Here is a 13,431-nt window from a genome sequence, read left to right as displayed (position 1 = left end):
GTTTGAGGCGAATCATCATGTCGGGATCAAGACTGTTTGCGCACCACATTGTTGTCAACAATCCACTTCTCATCACCAGTTATCAGTCACTTCAAAATAGGATTGTTTTCCTCATGTTTAATGACCATATTGCAGACATTTATATGCGCCATCAAATGAACTTCTTTGAGCTCATGCGGAACCCAAATATCGAGCTTGCTTACATATCCCAGCTTCTTCAGGTGGTCATAAATGCTTGAATGATGGATGTTCAATGTTTCTGAAATCTCTTGTGTCACGTAATGTGGGTTTGACTTGATCAATGCCTTTATTTTGTCGTCATCAACCTCGGTGGGCCTCCCTGACCGAGGAGCGTCGTTGAGATCACAATTACCAGCACAGAATTTTGTGGGCCATTGTTGGCACTGACGTACTTGTACAGCATTGTCACCGTAAACTTTATGCAACTTTTCACAAGCTTGATGCGCGTTCTTCCCTTTATGGAAGTAAAACAGTAAAATATGGCAAAAATGCACAGTTTGGTCTTCAATCTTCAACTTGTTGTAAAATCTCCAAAACTCAACAAAATCGCTCAATTTTTTTTTAGAATGAAGATAAAACTGTCAGCTGTCAAATCACATAGGAATAACATAGATGCGAATGACTCTAGTACTTCCAAAAATGAACTAGTGCCATCTGTTGTAAACATGCGTCATGACTTTTCCAACAACCCAATAGCAAAGAGAGATAATGAAATACAGGATATGCAAGAGTATTTAAGAGAAAGGATAAAATAAGAAAGATCAATACATATTTTAATAATAGAGTTCCAAAAGAATAAAACAGAAAGGCTAGGAGAGAGGCAATATTTGAAAATGACAAAATTTTCCAGAACTGCTGAACAATATGAATTCTTAGATTGAAGTAATTCACCAAGTATAAAGCAAGATTATTTTTGCAAAAATCTACATATTAACACAATAATGTAAAATGGCATAATGCTAAAGATGAAGAGAATATCTTTTAAAAATCAGAATATTGATTTGGACTTACAGCAGATTTCCCATCAGCAACAATAGAGTCCAGAAGATACTGGAATATCTTCAAATTAGTGAAGGAAGATAATTGCTAACATAGTATTCTATCCCTGATTAAGCTATCCTTGAAGAGTGAGGACAAAAGAAAAAAAAAAGACAATTTCAAACAAAGACTGTGGAAGTTTACCACTGTAGACCATTGCTAAAAGAACTGCCAATTGTGTGCTTCAGTATTTAGGGGGGAAAAAATAAAAGGAAGGAAAAGGATGCAAGATATAGTAAAGCTTCCTCATACAGACTTTTCTAAGAGCAAGTGTGACTTCTTAGTCACATGTACTGTGTGTAAGACAAAGCACCCCAATTCAAGATCCCCCCTCAATAGTTTCATACACAGAACAAGGAAAAACAGGACATCCCATGCCTTTAAAACCAACCCCAAATGCTTTTTCTCTGGTGCTGTTTTTGAAATCATGGAGCAGGGTTGTTTTCTACTCTTCCTGCTCCAGCCCCAAGATGTTCTTTCTCAGAGAAAACTTAGCTCAGAAATACTCTAAGCATTTGAGCCTACACTACAATTTCCCCATGCAACTGACAGCACATAAAGGACCAGACACACAAAGTTTTCTCCTTCTGTATTTCAATTAATCTTTTTGCAATATTCAAGTAATGGCCATTTATAAATGGGGTTGAAAGAATAAACAGATGCTTAACTGGGGAGGGGATAGATGGGGGTTGCAGATCCCCATGAAAGTTAAGAGTCAATCAAAATGCCAAACAAGAGGTACAAGTCCATCTAAACTTTACTTGTGCCCAGATATGCCTGCGCCTTGTGACACATTTTGTCATCCAGGGTTTCAAGTAAGTCACTGCTCCCTCCTCCTCTCTGCTGCTTCTCTCTCCCATGCACACACCACATATAGATTCTTGTCAATGAACTTGCAAGCTTTTGGCCCACAGTTTTAGGGGAACATTTCCCAACGAGTCTTTGGTTTAGAATGTCCATTCGTTTGTTTCTGAGCCTGAAAACCAAAAGCTAGAAGGCCTTTATTGCCATTTTATCCTCTCCCTTTAAAACTGACCATGACCTAACTCCCACACAGGAGGCACTGACGTGTGTCTATCCATGGGCCGAGTGCACCTGAGCATGGCCACACACTGGGGAACCCGAGCATGTCTCGAAGAAGAGCTGAGCCCACTTCTGAGACCTCAGGACTATTCCACCCAGCCCAAGAACATTTTCTTCTGGTCATTTTCGTCTTTGGGATTTTTTTTTCTCCTCCTTCATTCTATTGAAGTCAAATGTTAAAGAAATGCCAAGGACAGGTTGTCTAGAGTGACAGCAGCTGGTGTTAAGGAAACCTGTCCATGTGGATGAACCCAGCTCAGTCCACCACTGACCCTCTCGGAGAAAAACAGTGCATTCCACTCAAGCTTCACTGGAGTGGAAAGAAGGGAAAACCCCACAGCTTTCTGCTGCCCAGACCCAGAAAGAGATTGAGCAGGGGTCAGCACTGCCCTTGAGGTTCACCAGGATAAGGCCAAACTCTGCAAGAAGGTTTTCCAGATGAGGCCAGACAGGGTTACATGGTGGCTACAGGGCTGGCCATGTCAATCCCCACAGACTGTCACAACACATTGTGCCCAGGCAACCAATAGGCAACTGGAACTACTTTCCTAGCCAAGGAAAAAAGAGAACACCGGCTTCCAGGCAAACCCCCCCCCACACACACACACACACACACTGCCCCCAGGCCCTCCCACCCTAAGTCAGGTCTTTCTGAAGTGGAAGAAGTGGGGGGTGGGCACAGGGAGCTGGAGGAAAGAGGCAGGACTTGGGGCCACTGTGCTGTCTACGCATTTCACTGTGAAGGTCAGTGCAGAGAACCTGAGTGGGGGTGCAGGAGCCGAGCCTCCCTGCCTGGGGACACCAAGCCTTTGCGGCCACTGCCCCCCTGCTGCCTCTGGGAAAGGCCCTCCAGCCCACTGATACTGCTCTCACAATCTGAGCCCCTGCACATGTGAAAAGGACTGGGACAGAGTGTGCGGGTGCCTGCTGCTCATTAACTCTTTCCTGGACCAAAGCAAACTCAGTGCCACCCAGCAGAACATATTCCCATGGCATTCAAAGAGTGTTATTGGCACAAAAAACACATCCTTTCATTAAACATTCATGATCTTTTTCTTGATTATAGGGAAATCCAAGCATTGCAAAGCTCAAATGTGACCAACCTGAGATTTTCCAATGGTTTGGAACATTTTTGTTGTGGAGTTATGAGAGAGGAGGAGACAAAGAAAAAAATTAAATGTGCTGTTCTCAGAAATATGATGTTCTGATTTTCTGATGGAAAGTCACAGGACATAGCACTGCACAAAGGCTAACAGTTCTCCAGAGAGCGAGTGTCATAGGCGGGGAAGCTTGGCAGGTGTAGATGCGGTGTGGGGAGATGGGGGTGGGAACCACCTGAAGGCAGGTCATCCTCGGGTAACCACCCATAGGCCGGCACTTCCAGTCAGAGCTGCCCAGAACACGCTTCTCCACTCTCCAGACATGACTGAGGCCAGCAGTTCAAGCTCCTTGTTCACGATACCAAGACAATCTGTGACAGCCGGATGAGTGATGCCCACCTCCACACGTTCACTGACATACCTGCTTCCTTCCATCCGTGCCTTCAACACAAGCTCAGATCTCTGGCCCTAGGCTCCCTGCTTTGGTGTCTGTGCCCTGAGGACTCAGGGTCCAAATTGTGAAGCCAGCAAAGTTTGTCTCAATATGCCCACCCTTACACACGTGCACACGTGCACAGACACACATGCACACACGTGCAACCCTATTCCCCCACCCTGCATCAACCTCCTTACGCTGCCACCAGCCCCAACAGCTGGGCTCACCATCTTCCTTTTCTCATGCTCCTCAAAGAAGGTCCCCCTGCCCCTTCGTACATTCACTCAAGGGCCAACCAGCTATTCTAAAGAATAATCCATGTGAATAGAGGCAAGCTAGACGAGTCAGACCCCCAGCTCCTAAAATTCTGAGTCCTGGGACCTTCATTCTCACCAGCCACCTCAGTTCTCCCATATTAACTCTGGCTTCGCTTGTCTCCTTACAGAACTAGAGCCGTTTGCACTCTGGACCTAGTTTGTACCTATCTCACTTTGCCAAATTCCATTCTGGGGAGCCTTTCTCTGGGAATGCATAGCATTCATTGCTGGCCCCTCACTCATGCCTCCGGACCTCAGCTGGGTTCCCTCTCAGACCTGGGCACCATAGTGATTTCTTTGGGGTGTCCCATTGTGTTATCTATTGACTGTTACCTCTTCCTGTCTTTTCCAGGTCAGTCTCCCTCATCTCTCTCAGGATCCAGCACTCTCCTCCTTCACACCCCTAATATCTCCTTTTTAAGCTCTGCCTCCCAATATCACTCTCCATTTTCTCATTCTCTGCTTACCTCATGTCTGTTTTGGAAGACAATTCCACCTCTTTGGCTGGGGTTAACCCTTTCACTCCTGTCCCTGACCACACTGCGTACTGCCTTCTTCCAGATCTGCTTCATCAATTGGCCCCCCTCTTCCATTTCCAATCTTTTCTGTGCCAACAAGTCCATCCCCCTTTTTCCATTCACAGTCAAAATTCTTGAAAGAGTGGTCCATGTGTGTCCCCCATTTCATGTCCACCACACATCAGCATTGTGCAGTCTGACTCACAATCATCATTCTGAACAACTCTCAAAGTCCACTGGCGATACCCAAATCATCAAACCCAGTGGTGCTTCTCTCACCCCCATCTTCTCTACCCACTGCTCCATTCAGCCCTGGCAGCTGGCTCCTCCCTGCCAGCCATGGCCCTGCAATAGCAAGGCTGCTCCCACCTGCCTGGCCACCCTGGCTCTGTCTCCTCCATGCCATCCTCTTCCTGTGCCTTAAGGGCTCTGTCTTCAGCCCCTTCATCATTTCCTTCTCTCTGTTCTCTCTCCCTAATAATTTCACCCATTTCTACAGCTTCAATATCATCTTTAAAAGAAACTCTAATTCTGCGTGTATACTGAGTACCTTCCATTTGTCCTCCAAACCACCCTCCACCCTTCCCATCTATTATAAATAACAGCAAAGGGCTCCCTTGCTTTCTGGCTTTGTTGAGAAAAATCCCTTCTTCCTCTCTTGCCTGGGCTATGGCAAAGGCCTCAGAACTGTCCCTCTACCTGCAGTCTTAGCACCCGCACCTCAGCCTCCACCCTGCTGCCTGACTAGTCTTCTGGAAGAGCAGCTCTGATCACACCAGTCCCTCTCTCAAACACTTTCAAAGGCCCTTCATTGCCTACCAAATGAGATGCAAACTCTTCAGCTGATACAAGGGCTCTACATGATATCCTTTTCCTGCCATTCCAACCTTCTCTCCCATTTCCCCCTAATTCTCCCCCAAATATAACCTGCGCTCGAGTGAAACTTAACTCAAGATTCCATTACAATGCATATGCCTATCAACACATGCCTGACTACACCATTATTTGTATTGGGAAAGTCCATCCTTCTTCTCTACCCTATTTCTGTCCATCTTTCAAGGTTCAGCTATGTGATCACCTTCATATATGCTTTCTCCACTTATCCCATTTGACTATATCACCCTCCTTCTTTCATCCTGTGAGCCTTTCATCTTTACCTCCTTGTAACATCAAGCATATTCCAATTTTTATTATAGTTGTGGGAGTCTATGTGTCTGTGTATGTAAGTGTGTATCTTACCTCCTACTAGACTATACATTCCCTAAAGGAAAGGATAATTGAGGGCTGTAACCTTGAAGGTCTCCTTGAACCAGAGATCCTATGAGCTAACTGCCTTACACATAGCAGATGCTCAAAAACTTTTTGTGACTGACTAACCATCCCAATTCTGGGGGGGGGGGGGGACCTAAGATAATTTCACCACAACTGGCATTAGATACTCCATATTTGGGGACATTTCACAGTTAATTTATCCTGGGAAAAGACTTTGTATCTCCCAGTCTTTCAGACTGTTGAGCATAAGTCAAAATTTTTGCCTTTTAAATAACTGAAAAACAGAGCCACAAGATCCTATCCACTGCAGACCAAACATGCAATCTGAGTCACTATAATTTCCTCGGATGTGGAGCTTGAATCTCCGGGATGTCTTGGGCAGCCAAACATGGCAAAAGGGGCTTTGACCTTGGAGAAACACTGTGCAACATTTCAGCTCTGGACAGTGGCCAAGACACCCTTATAAGCAGGACCAGGGAGGGGATGTGGAGGCAGAACCCACAGGGAGGAATTTTCCAATAATTGGATTAAACTAAGTGCATCAGCCTTCAAAGTACCTGACTTGTATTTCTGTCTTAGCATGCTAAACTCTGCTAATTTAAGAGAGAAACACATACACACACAAACACAGGCACTCATGCTTCGTGAACCCACCAATCAATCACAGAGGTGGGTTTGGGCAAAAAGATGCACAGGCTCATGGACATTTAGCAGATGTGAGGCTTTGAGATCTGTACATAAGTCAGGGCATTGTGCCCTAACAGATAATACATGTTACAAAAAGGGCATGAACCTAGAGTCAAGAGATAGGGTTTCTACCCTATTCTGTCACCAAAAACTGTCCAATTTTAACAGGGCTCCTGTAAGGAATAAATGAAATAATATATGTGAGACCACCAAGGATAAACACATGGTAAAGTCTAACATGCACTATTCTCTCAAAAAAATAATCTGACTAGGATCTGGTCAAGATGGCAGAGTAGGTAAACACTGTGCTTACCTCTCCTGAGGACCACATCAAAATTACAACTAAACTACAGAGTAACCATCATTGAGAATATCCTCAAGTGTAGCTGAACCAAAGTCCTACATTTAAGGACATACAGAAGAAGCCACCTTGAGAAGGCAGGAGAGGCAGAGACATGGAACACGCTGGTCCTACACCCATGTGTGACCATTAAAAATTGGGAGGGATATCTCCCCCCACCACCACCACCAAAGGACAAAGAAAGATATAACAAATAAAAGAACAGAACAAAGCTCCAGGAAAAGAACTAAACAAAATGAAGACAAGCAATGTACCCGACCAGGGGTCGGCAAACTTTTGAGATGGAAGAGCTGCCAGGGGTCAGCAAACTGCAGCTCGCAAACTGTGGCTCTGAAGTAAAATTTAAAATGAAAATAAAACTATCATAGTTACATTTATAAAATTTTTACAGGATATTATTCACATAATGGTTATGTAAAATACATTTATGGCTCTCAAATAATTTTTAAATTGTTGTGAGGGACAGGATTGGCTCTTCCAGAGGTTGGCAAACTTTTGAGACAGAACATACCCAAAGAACCACATGTGGCTCACAAGCCGCAGTTTGCTGATCCCTGTACAGACACAGAGTTCAAAACGCTGGTTATAAGGAAGCTCGATTAACTCAGGGAGAACTTCAAAAAAGAGACAGGAAACAAAAATGGAGACAGAAAACATAAAAGAGAACCAGTCAGAAATAAAGAATACAATAACTGAAATGAAGAATACATTAGAGGGAATCAACAGATTAGATGAAACAGAGGATCAAATTGGTGATTTAGAAGATAAGGTAGAATAAAACACCCAACCAGAACAGCATAAAGAAGAAAGAATCCCCCAAAAAATGAGGATCGTTTAAGGGGCTTCTGGGACAACATCAATGTTAACAAGATTCACATCATAGGAGTACCAGAAGGAGAAGAGAGAAAGCAAGAAACTGAAAACCTATTTGAAGAAATAATGACTCAAAACTTCAAAACTTCCCTAACCTGGTGAAAGAAAGAAATATACAAACCTCAGAAGTGCCGAGTCCCAAACAAGATGAAAGCAAATAGGCCCACACCAAGACACATCATAATTGCAGGCCAGAAGGTATTGACATGAAATATTCAGTGATGAAAAGCATGGACTTACAACCAAGATTACTCTACCCAGCAAAACTATCATTTATAATCTAAGGACAGATAAAGAGCTTCACAGACAAGAAAAACCTAAAAGAGTCATCACCATCAAACCAGTATTACAAGGAATTTTAGAGGGACTTCTTTAAGACAAAAAAAGATCAAAAATATGAATAATAAAATGGCAATAACTACATATATATCAACAATTACTTTCAATGTAAATGGATTAAATGTTCCAATCAAAAGACATAGGAGGGCTGAATGGATATGAAAACAAAACTCATACATATGCTGCCTACGAGAGTCACTTCAGACCTAAAGACACACACAGACTGAAAGAAAAGGGATGGAAAAAAATATTTCATGAAAATGGAAACAAACAAACAAACAAAAAGCTGGGGTAGCAATAGTTATACAAAATAGACTTTAAAACAAAGGCTATAACGAGAGACAAATAAGGACCCAATAATCCCACTTCAGGGTATTTATCCAAAAAAACCCAAAATACTGCTTTGAGGGGACATGTGTATCCATATGTTCATTGCAGCATTGTTTACAGTGGCCAAGATGTGAAGGCAGCCTGGGTGTCTATCAATGGATGAATGGATAAAGAGGAAATGGTACATGTATACAGTGGAATATTGATTGGCCATGGAAAGGAATGGGGTCTTGCCACCTGTGGTGGCATGGATGGACCTAGAGGAAATTGTGCTAAATGGAGTATGTCAGACAGAGAAAGACAGATACAATGTGGTTTCACTTGTGTGTGGAATCTAAAGAACAAAGTAAACAAACAAAATAGAAACAAACTCATAGATACAAAGAATGTTTTGATGGTTGCAGATGGGAGGGAGGTTGGGGGATGGGCAAAAAGGGGAAGGGATTAAGAAGTAAAAATTGGCTGTTACACAGTAGTCATGGGGATGTAAAGTAAAGCACAGGGAATATAGTCAACAATATGGTAATAACTATATATAGTACCAGGTGGGTACTAGACTAGTAAGGGGAATCACTTCTTAAATTATATAAGTATCTAACCACCATGCTGTACATCTGAAATTAATATAAAATAATATTAAATGTCAACTATAATTTAAAATTTTTTAAAGGGGGGATGATGAAGGGGAATGAGAGGTCCAAATTTCCACGTGTAAAACAAATAAGTCATAGGGATATAACATACGGCATAGGGAATATAGTCAATAATATTATGACAGCATAGTATGGTGTCAGGTGGTTGCTGGACTTACCATGATGATCACTTCCTTAGGTATATAAATGCTGAATAATTATTGTGTACACCTGAAACTAATATAATATTGTATGTTAGCTATATTTGAATAAAAAAATTTTTTTTGATCTAAGTAGTTTTTTTTCCCTTCCCTAGCCAGGCAATTTGCAAATTCTCTAAGCCTGGTCTCCTCATGTGAACAAATAGGAAGAATAATAACAAAACTTGTCCCACCACTTCAATGGATTTTTTTTTTTAAGAACAGATGAAATAGTAGACGTGAAAAGGATTTAAAAAGTATTTTAGAAGAATCAAAATGTAAGGTGATGTTACTTTTAGGCAAAATAATTACAAAAAAATAGCCATCCCAAGTGTGGAAAGGGGCTTTCTGAGCCACGAATTGGGCCATGAACGCCCAGCACAGGCCCTGCCCAGGATTACGATTCTGCCTTGCTCATCCCCTCTTCTTTCTTCCTCTCCTCCCTTTTGCGGATTTTCCTCTGCCCTGATATTTTCTTCTCTTCACACGTTTCTTTCCTCCATTTGCACACTTTAAATGTATGAGGAGTAGTCGTGAACCCATGGTACATGGTTCCCCACAGGCAGCTCCCAGGCTGAGGCAGAGACCCCTTATTAGCCAGGCCACGCTGCCTTCCACCAGCGCAGACACCCACCAGCCACCAAGAAGGACTCTGCCCAACAATATGGCAGGGAGCCATCCACTCCCAGGGTCCTGATGACTGCTGGACTGGACACCTCTGTCCACAGGCATGGGTGGCCCTGGACTAGGCAGACAGCAGATGGGGAGACAGAAACAGACAGACTAAATAGCTTTGTCCTGTCAAACACCCATTTCCTGTCGAGTTACAAAGCCCAGTCGGCACGGAGGTGAACACTGAACTGGATCTAGAGAAGTTCATTATTTTTGGAACAGAGGCAGCATGGGTCACTCAATGAAAGGCAGCTGCTAGATTGTTAAACACCTAATTAAAGTCAAATTTCTGATATAGGCACTGGGAGCCCAGAGAAAATACTAGACCCTCATTACTGACACAATGAAATTTCCTAATACTGTATTCTCATCTACACAGGATTCACTCTGGATGTCACACAAGGAAATGGGCTCTTATCATAATTCAGACCCAGCAATCCCACTCCTAGGTATATACATATACCCAAAAGAATTAAAACAAGGACTCAGATACTTGTATGGTAATGTTTATAGCAGCATTATTCATAACAGCCAAAAGGTGCCCCTGGACGAGACAGACAGGCAGATGGAGCAGCACATGTGGTGCATACTTACAACAGCATATTACTCAGCCATGAAAAGGAATGAAGTTCTGACACATGCTACAACATAGATGAACCTTGAAAACACTGTGCTAAGTGAAATAAACAAAAAGACAAATACTGTGTGATTCCACTCCTATGAAATACCTAGAGGAGGGAAATTCATAGACAGAAAGTAGATTAGAGGGTACAGAGGCTGAGGAGTGGAAGGAACAGGGATTTATTGCTTAGTGATTACCGAGTTTCTTTGGAGTGATGAAAACGCTTCATAAATAGACAGCAGCCATAGTTGTACAACATTGTGAACATAAAGAATGTCACTGAATTGTGTATACTTAAGAACTGTTAAAACGGCAAATTTTGTTATCTACATATTTCTGTAATAAAAAAATTTTAATGGTCATAATTCACATCTTCTTCAACTATCAGTAGATAAGACTTAGCTTTACTGATATAGTTAAAAGAAATAAATCTTAAAACCACTTTTTATATAACTGAAAGAGCTTAATCTCACCTACAAATGGCCCCTAACTGATCTCATGTGTTTCCTTTTAACTCCATCATTTATCATGTAGACTGTCACAACATACCTAGATCTGAGATGCGTGACATGTACTGCCAACAGTTAGACTATATAGATGAACTCCAACTGGAGAATTATTATCACTGTCAATAAGGCATGAAAATCCACAGAAGCAGAAAGCAAATTCATGGCTGCCAGAGCCGGAGGGTGAGGGGAATAGCAAGTGACTGCCAGTGGGCATAGGGTTTGTATTCTTTTTGGAGGTTGGGGGAGTGGTGGGTAATGAAAATATGCAGGAATTAAGACAGTGGTGATGACTTCACAGCTCTGTCAGAAACTAAAAATCACTGAACTGTGCACTTTAAAAGGTGAATTTTATGGTATGTGAATTATATCTCCACAGAGATGTTATTTATAAATCAATCAATCAATAAATAAATAAGGCATGAAGTCCAGGGAGCTCAGCTTGCAAGGATGGTCCCCTGAACTCATCAGAATCTTATCTGAGAATGGAGAGTATTATTTTCCAGGAGGAAGTTCCTGAAAAGACACTGCAAGAATGGGTGGTAAAGCCATGCCATGAGGTGGTCAGCTCCAAGTCAAGGCTCAATGATTAAGTCTTCCATTAAGGTCTACAGAGGGATCTGACGTAACCAAGAGGGCCGAGGCAGAAACCAGAGGAATAAATGAACAGCTAGGAAACAGGACTACAGGGAAGGCGTGTAGAGTGACCACACAGCAGCCATCAAAGAAGAAGGTGCATTCGGCCGTTTATCCCCACACGTGACCAGCAGACACCGGAGTTTCCAGAGCAAACCCAAGCAAGGGTCCATGAGCTAGCTCAATGTGCTTCTTCCAAGATGACAGATAGTGGGTTTCTCTTTCTCCTCTTTCCCACATGGGGAAATGTTAGAAAGAACAAATGGTCTGAAAGTCTAAAAGACCTGGATTTAATTCCCAACTCCAACACTGTCTGAGTGACCTTGGCCACATAACTTAAGTAAGGTCTTTGGTCCTCAGTTTCCCCATCTGAAAAATACCATTTTTCAGGACTGAGGCAAGGACATGAGGATAAGAGCATGAAGAGGCACACCAGGATTTGGTAAGTGGTAGTTATTACTCCTGCCCCATTCTACAGATATGAAAAAGTAGATACTCTTCTTCAATGTAGTTTATTTTTTAAAATAAAAATGAAAACATAATGGCTCCACAGGTCATAGGACCAGAGGCTGGGAAGGGAAGGAGGGGTAGTGTGGGGAACAAGGCACACACTTAAATGTAAGTTTCCCAACACACTTTTTGATGACAAAATTATTTTTGTGTTAGGAAACTAAAGGCTAACCTGTCACTTAAGATGTGAAATTAAAGTCCTTTCCTATTTTGATAAGTGTCTCAAGATGCTATATGAAACTATTCCCTCTCTTTATCTACAAACCTCCAGAGCTTTTGCTGTATGAAAAAAAAATAGTTTATTTTCCAAAGCCAAGGTTTACATTTGAAGCAAAGTTTTATTTCCCAGGCAGTCTGTCCTTCTGTGCTGAGGGGTTGTGTTTAGGTCTGGGGAATTCATGTCGGAAAGGGAAGCGTTTGTTTGCACCGGTGGTGCTCTTCCTGCTCTCGGTGGCCCCAATTCCAGCTACTCGGACCATCAACAACTTCTGACCAGTTTGGCTTTGGACCTTAGGCTGAAGGCAGGTTGTCCTGTGCTGCAGACGTGAGAAGATGGCAGTGTGACAGTGGACAGCTGCTGGGCATAAGGAAACCCTGCATCCAAATGTTTCCACAGTCCTGGGATCCCACTGGCCTCAGGATGGTTGACAGCTGTCAAGAAAACCAAAATAGCAGGCCTCTCCTGACTGATTTTTCACTTCTTCCTTGATTATTCTGGTATTAGCTAGAGCACCTCAGATTCTGTTTGTTTTAGATTTCCATCCTTGAAATTCTGAATAATGTCAGCCATCCAACAACATGCACAAAGTTGTTTGAAATGCTTTGAAAGTTGTTTCATGGCACTGCTTTTTCAAACTCTAATGCCCTGCCTGCTCTCTGATAAGAATAACTGATATTTCCCAGTGATTTACACTCATTCTCCCATTTAGAGCCGCACAGCTGCCCTGGGAAGCTGACTGGCTAAGGAATATTATCTCCATTTTACAGATGAAAAAGATGAGACTTGATTCCTTCAAAGCTTTCAGAGAAAGAGATCTAGTCAAAGAATGTGACTCCAGCCACTTTTTTAGCTGTAGCCTAATTTATTTTTATTTATTTTTATTTTTTTTACCTTTGCTAATTAACATCTTTGAAAAGGTTGTAGGGCCGGCCGAGTGGCGCAATGGTTAAGAACTCGCTTGGTGCTCTGAGCAACAGCGGTTCGAGTCCAGCCCGAGCTGAGCAGCCGCTGAGCTGCCAACAGGTAGCAGGATGGCTCAGCTAAAAAAAAAAAAAAAA

General features: G+C 42.5%; 1 protein-coding gene across 31 annotated transcripts in view; it reads right to left on the bottom strand.

Moving 5' to 3' along the window:
- The window catches only part of CACNA1C (calcium voltage-gated channel subunit alpha1 C), a 776,856-nt gene that overhangs the window by 678,268 nt on the left and 85,157 nt on the right, over positions 1–13,431 (bottom strand). The window lies entirely within an intron of this gene.

This window comes from Hipposideros armiger, unplaced genomic scaffold, assembly GCF_001890085.2.
Source record: "Hipposideros armiger isolate ML-2016 unplaced genomic scaffold, ASM189008v1 scaffold_213, whole genome shotgun sequence".
NCBI classification, from domain to species: domain Eukaryota; kingdom Metazoa; phylum Chordata; class Mammalia; order Chiroptera; family Hipposideridae; genus Hipposideros; species Hipposideros armiger.
This window is presented reverse-complemented; position numbering and strand designations above follow the sequence as displayed.